This window comes from Strigops habroptila, chromosome 14 (assembly GCF_004027225.2).
Source record: "Strigops habroptila isolate Jane chromosome 14, bStrHab1.2.pri, whole genome shotgun sequence".
Taxonomy (NCBI): Eukaryota; Metazoa; Chordata; class Aves; order Psittaciformes; family Psittacidae; genus Strigops; species Strigops habroptila.
In genome coordinates, this window is record NC_044290.2 from 7,129,902 (window position 1) to 7,136,587 (window position 6,686).

The 6,686-nt window shown below is 42.0% G+C and overlaps 1 protein-coding gene across 2 annotated transcripts in view; it reads right to left on the reverse strand.

Moving 5' to 3' along the window:
- CA10 (carbonic anhydrase 10) overlaps nt 1-336 on the reverse strand; it is a 196,618-nt gene extending 196,282 nt beyond the window's left edge. For both annotated transcript variants that reach the window (XM_030506182.1, XM_030506181.1), the window contains exon 1: nt 101-336. The gene's annotated coding sequence lies outside the window, so the exon portion shown is untranslated. The remainder of the gene's footprint in view (nt 1-100) is intronic.
- Between the last annotated feature and the right edge of the window lie 6,350 nt (nt 337-6,686).

The following is a 6,686-nucleotide window of genomic DNA, read 5'->3' on the forward strand; positions in this document are numbered from 1 at the left end:
CCAATTCACAGCACTTCTGCAGAGACACCCCCAAGAAACGAAAGAAAAAAAAAAAGAAAAAGCCGTGTCGGTGCCAGTTTTGGGGCAATCTCTTACTCACCCCAAATCCTCCTGCTCTGGATTTTTCTCAGCTCATCGGATCTACCCGCAGTCCCAAACCAATCGAGGTCACGCTCCGAGCCGCTCAGCTGTGAGGAGGTGCCATAGCTCCCGGCGCTGCCCCCTCCTCCCCAATCCCGGCTACTTCGCCATTTCCCGACCAGGGGTCGGTGCTGCGGGCGGCAGCGCGGGGCTCGGCGCGGCGGCGCGCACGGACGCGGGATCGCGCGCGAGGGCGGGTCCTGGGCGGGCGGCGGCGGGGCCGCACCGCGGCGGGGGAGCTGCGGCTGGGACCGGGCGGAGGGAGCCGGGAGAGGGGGGAGAGGAAAACCCACCCGGGCGTCTCGGCTATGTCTGTTCAGGCACACTCCGGAGCTGGGTTCACTTTGTTTAAAATGTGGGTCCAATTTTATCATTCTTTTCCCCCAAAAAAAGCGGGCACCGGGCGCGGGAGAGGCTGGGATGCCCTTTCCACGGAAAGGGAAACGGGGCGCAGAAGGGCAGCGCGGGCGTACCGAGGGGCTGCCCCGGCCGTAGCACCCTGCGGGGTGACTCGGTGTGCCACGAAGGAAGGAAGGAAAGGGGCAGGGGCTTCGGGCTGCGGACAGAAATCCCTGCTCAGGGCAGGTGTGAAAAGGTGATCCTGCAACTGCGGATGCCTTCATTGATCACCGTGAGGCAGAGGGAAGGGGGAGGGAGGGAGATGCTCAGGGTTCCAAAAGGATACCCAGCTCTTGGCAAGTATGCAGAGGTCGTATTACAAATACTTCAGCGGGGGATGCATGCATAATAGATTGAACATAGGTTGGTTTATAAGCAGTTCTCCCGCCCAGGGCGTACTTCTAACACGGACCTTAGTCTGAATTCTAGCAAAAAGAGAACTCCTGGATCTTTGAATTGGGAAGGAGGGCATCTTTAAGAGAAGAAACGACAGGCTAGGTTGTTATTTTCATCAGCTTGGAGAAATGTGTAAGAGCCATAGGTTTCCAGTCATCCTGATGGTATTTAATTGCGGTAGATCAGATTTCTTGAGTGCTTCAAAGCAACTGGACAGGGCAAAAATCATCACTATTTGAAAGGAAGAACTGGGCTGCAGGCACTTAGTCAATGTGATTCTTGTATTCATTTTGCTAGTTCTCAGGGTAGCGTAAGTGCTCTTTGCACTGCAGCAGTCTCTACTGATGTTTAACTGCATCTCTTCTCATGGCTTATAAAGACACTCAGGATTTTAACAAACTAATTGCCATCATCTGCCTAGCGAGAACAGGGAGGCTGGACATGAGGCACAGCTATAAAAGGCTTTAGGGACAAATGACTTAACTTAAAGAATTCTGCTTTTTTTTTTTTTTTTTTCTGATGGATTTTCATTAAACAGAGGGGCTGTGCAGCAGGAGGGATTTCTTTCCTTGATGGGATTGCAGAATGCTTAGTGTCATTTGAATGCTTAGGCAATTGAGAATTATCCCTCTTGGGCAAAATGAAATGCATAGAATGTAGGGAACTAGGGCAGCCTGGGGGTGTGCAGGCATTTCTCAGGTATATGATATATATGCCATCATATAGATGTGTCTTTGGGCACTGAATGAGTTGTCCAGAAGCACCAAACTAGTATAGGTGTTTAAAGATGCTGAAATACAATTTGCATCTGGTTCTTAAGAAGTTAATGAAATAAGGACTGCAAGGAGTCCTTCTAAGTCATTCCTTTAAGATCATGTTATCAAATGAAGACTCAGATCAGCATAAGAAACAATTATTGTTGAACCCAAGACATTGTTTGTTGAGTGTTCTGTGTTCTCATTCACGCAAAATAACATATGCAATTCTCATTCCTTTTTTAAATCCATGTTAATATCCCTTACTCTGATATTATAAAAGCCATAAGTGGCATCATCTGTCTGTATTCTAGATTTATTTAAGCACGCTTTAGCAAATGCATTTCAGCAAATGTTTCCGTTGATATTTGTTAAATTCCCTTCCTCAAACAGGTAAATGTTTTCCATGGGTTTGACTGTAAATTCTCTTTTGGGCTTTCCCAACTGATTTCTTACAATAACATCCCAATCCAGAACATAAACGCTTAAGGACACCTTATCTTTTATATTTACACAGACATCCCTGTTCCTAAACTAGTCTCCTTGAAATTGTGGCATTACATGTGGGAAAATAAATGTCTCAAGCAAGGGAGATGACCTGTCATAAATGGATATGTTGTCCATTACATCAGCAAAGAATTGGTGACAAGAGAGAATGCTAAACGCTGAGCAGCAAGCTCATGTTTAATTCTTATTGATGTCAGTGGAACCTTAATATGAGAGTAATGGCAGGAAAAGAAATCAGGTAGTTGATGTTGGTTGCTGGCAGATAGGCAAAAGTAACAAATATATTAATTTTCTGCATCTTTTAGTGTGGTATGTTTATCATCTTCATGCAAAACTTAAACTTATTTCAGTGGTAAATAAGTAGTTTGTGACTCAGACTGAAAAATCTTTGAAGCAAACTAAGTTTTCTTCACCTGGAAAATACAGTACTCAGAAACTGGGCTCAGAAACATGCATTTGTTTAAACCTAGATAAATAATAATGAGTTCATTCTGCTGTCATTTACTTGCTGAGATGTTATTTGACTGGCAGTGGCCCTAAAGTTTGGTTTTGAAGTCATTATGGCCATATTGGCTGCTGCAGCTCCACAGGAAAGCTTAGGTCAATAAAGTTGAATGGATGTCAATATGGCCTATTCCAAAGCCCATGGAAATCAATTGGAATATTTCTGCAGACTTCAGTTAGTTTTAGGTCAGGCTTTTACTGTAGAATTACTGTAGAATTTGGCACCGTATATTTGATCCCAAGAGAAATGGTTTAATATAGCAGGGTGTATTTTGGGGTAGCAGCAGAACATAACTTTCCTGTACTTGTTGGTATGTTCTATCCAGGCAAAAATGCTGGCTTGCAGCTTCAGGTTCTTATTGTATGAGTTTCCATTCAAAACTCCATCTGTAACTCACTAAAACGAAAGGGTTTGATATTTGCTGCAGTTATTTGAGTTCCATTCATATTTATACAGTTGGCTAAACTTAAATTTAATCTTGCCAACCTTTAAGCTGTTCTGAAGTCATTGGACTACTCATGTGCCTGGAGCTAAAAAGGACTGCAAAGTGGTTTTAGACAGGTCTCTGAAGCATGTTTATATATTTTAATTGTGAGGATTTTACAATCTAGACACTATGGCTGGGATTTCTGACAGAGTTTAAGAGTACCTAATGTATTCATTACAAGCTGGACACCTAGTTTCTTCAGGCCAGATTTTCAGAGAAAAACTTTTTGGTTTAGTTATGAGAAGAGAGTTCAAAAATACTCACAAAATTCACATGCTTCACAGTTTTTATAACCAACAGAACACATTCCAATTTAGTAAAGCAGAATTAAGGTTTGTACCTTCTCAGAGAAGGAGCCAGCCTTTTGACTCATTTGACTCAAAATTAGCTTGGATAAGAAAAGATCAGCTTGTCTTGAACTGAGCAACTTCTGAGCAGAACGGGTTGAACTGTGGCTTACCCTGTGTCGATGGAAGAGGTTGCTGCTGCCATTCGTCACCACTACATTGCAGAAGGTTCACAGTAACCTGGTAGAGCAGCTTCCCCGTGCACTCCCTAGCTCATTTCTGTTAAAGTCAGATCAGCAGAGGCCTGCTATTGAAGTTGTCTGAAGCTTCTGACATGTTTCCATCAATTAAGCTGGCAGAGCGGGAACAGTTCCTGCTCTTGCTTGTTCACCTCGTGTCCCAGGGGCTGCTAGCCCCATGGCAGGGATGATGGAAGAACTGGTGAGTCAGCTTTGGAATTGCCGCTGGGAGCAGCCTAGGATGTAAGCATGAACCAAAATCAATGTTATATCAAAATCAAAGAAAGGGCCAATGCTGCAGTTCACTCAGGTAGAAGAAAACTCAAGGGTCTCCAAATCCAAATGGGGATTTGAAGATCATTCAAAACCAGCAGCCTATTAGTGTTCAGCACAGGGAACTTAATCAGTCTGTTTACCAGAACTGGACTTGAACCGCTAATGAAATGAAAGTTGCTTGGAATAATTATCACAGTGACAGCATTGAACCTTGCTGTTGTTTAACCACATAAACTTGAAACTGTTACTCCTTGTCTCAAGTTTATTCCGTATTTACACTTATACTCCAGATGGAACTTGCACTAGTAGTTCTTTAGTGCAATTAACTGAATTGTCAGTAGAAGACAGAAAGGGCTTTTGTGATTAGGCTGTACATTTGAATGTCTTTCTATGCAAGTTCCAAGTAACTTCATATGAGGCAGTAAAATGTCATAACAAATTGCAAAAACCTACCAGAGAAACATTGTGCATTCCATGCAAACAATTGAAGCTGTGATAAAGAATTACATACATAATTCTTTTTTATAAAGAAATAATATAAAATTTATTTTAAAATAAGTAATGAAAATTTGTCTACTCAAACCTTTGGTATGTATTTATTTCCTGTATGAGGACCTATAATCTCAGGGAATAAGTGTGGATTAGGGAAGAATTTATAGTTGTGATTGTGCCGACATTGACTATGTGGCTTCTGGTAAGCCACATATCTCAGTATCTTGCGTTTATAAAATGGTTTACAATTCCACAAGGAATTCAGTAAGACCAGATTAATAATTTGCAGTAAGAAAGGCAGTGTTGACTTTTGCCACTTTGAGAGTAAGAATAGCTCACAGGTGCCCCAGCTCTTTTGGGGCTATGTAACACCACTGGCCAGCAAGTGGGGAGCAAGTGGCAGGACTTAGGCAGCTTCTGTCCTCCCTTGCTCAGCTCTGTTGGTGCTTGGGACATGCTGCACTGGTGGTACAGGTCAACTAAGGAGGACAGGACAAAGGCTCTGCTTTAGTGTTTTTGGGTTGTCATCGTTGTCAGCAATCTGCTGCCCACAACAACTCCTATTTGTCTACTCCTGAACTCAGTCCTCATAGTCATGTGTCTCATTTTAAGCTTTTAAGCACCTCTTGGTTCAGAGGTTAAGCAAGTTAATATTAGAAAGCCACAGGTGAGTTGCTGAGAATATAACTATAAATACTAAGCGATAATATCGCCACTTAATTTCTAGCACTCCTGTTGCTTATATTGTTACTGCCATGCTTTCTTGTGTTTTCTGAGAATACCTTCAGTGCTTATAAATAGTGCTGACCTCACTAAGGAAGCTGATAAAAAATTTAACTCATAGTTGTAAAACTATAGCCTCTAAGAATCCATCAGTGCAACAGACATTAAGGTAATTCTTTTCTATTGATGATCTTTATCAAAACTGAGATGGAATTTACATTTTACTGGTAGAGATAATGATGCAATTTATTTGAAGTTAAAAAACACTCCCAACAAAGGAACAAGGAAAATGACTGGCAGTTAACTATTAAGTCAATCAATGTGTCTTTCCTGTGAGTCAGTCTGTTCATTATCATAAAGACTTATTTTCAGTCCAAATCCCTTTTTCATGTCTGAACTCCAGCAAACAGTGTTAAGACATCAAGTATTTGGGAAATAACATTCTTCTAATTCAAAAAGACATATGTAAACAGCAGTGATTTAGTTTTTCTGGAAGTGAGAAATTAGTCACCAAAGTGTTTAAACCATCATGTGATCTTGCAGTTCCTCAGTAAACCTCAGTAGGTTCTCTGGGAATCTTGGCAGTTTTGCGCCCACAGAATGAGGTTTTTCTGAGTAGGCATGTAGAGTGTCAAAGTCATCAGATAAAATTGACTTCAGGCGCTGCAGTGATTACAGTCCTTGTAAGATTCTTACTTCCCACAGCCAGGCAGTGTATTAGTGAGCTTGCCTGTTAAAAATAATTCAGAAGATAAAAGGACAGGATTTGTAGGGGAGTTGTTTTTGTAAAAACTGACTGCAGTGTAGTCCAAGAGTGGTGGATGATAAGAAGGGACATTCTTTTAATCCAGCTTTTGGCTTTGACTCAATTCAGAGACTCTATGGACTGATGTAAGTTGTGCCAAACTCCTGATGTTCCAGCAGGTTCATTCTGGCAACAAGGGATGTTTGGTCTCTGTTGACACCTCCTCTGTGTCCCCTTTCATTTATCTGCGCACTTGGCCTAACAACCACAGATGGGCTGCTTAGCACGCTGCTTGCAATTGGACTTCACCCCAGAATCCATGCAAGACCATTTCTTCCACATTCAAGGCCACTTCACTAGGTATAAGGGAGAGAAAGTTACTGTCATGTACCTCAGCAATGTCACCCTCTGTTTCTGGCTATTTCTAAAGCCACCTGCAATAGCTTGAAAGCAGGAAAGAACTTCCCGCTTTCTGGTTTTCTGCCTCCGTCCTTCTCTCTTGCAAGGCAATGTGTATTTTTTAATACTGAAGATTCTTTGTCATCTCAATCTAAAAAGAACATGCATCTTGAAGATTATTTTGATATGGATCTTAGTGGTTCCTCATTACAGATTTTGACAGCTAGTTGTCATCTGGTGCCTGTTTAATATAACTCCTCATGCCACATAGAGTAATGGTGATTGCAGTATCATGTTAACTTTCTGTATGCGTGACTCACATTTATGCTGTAAAT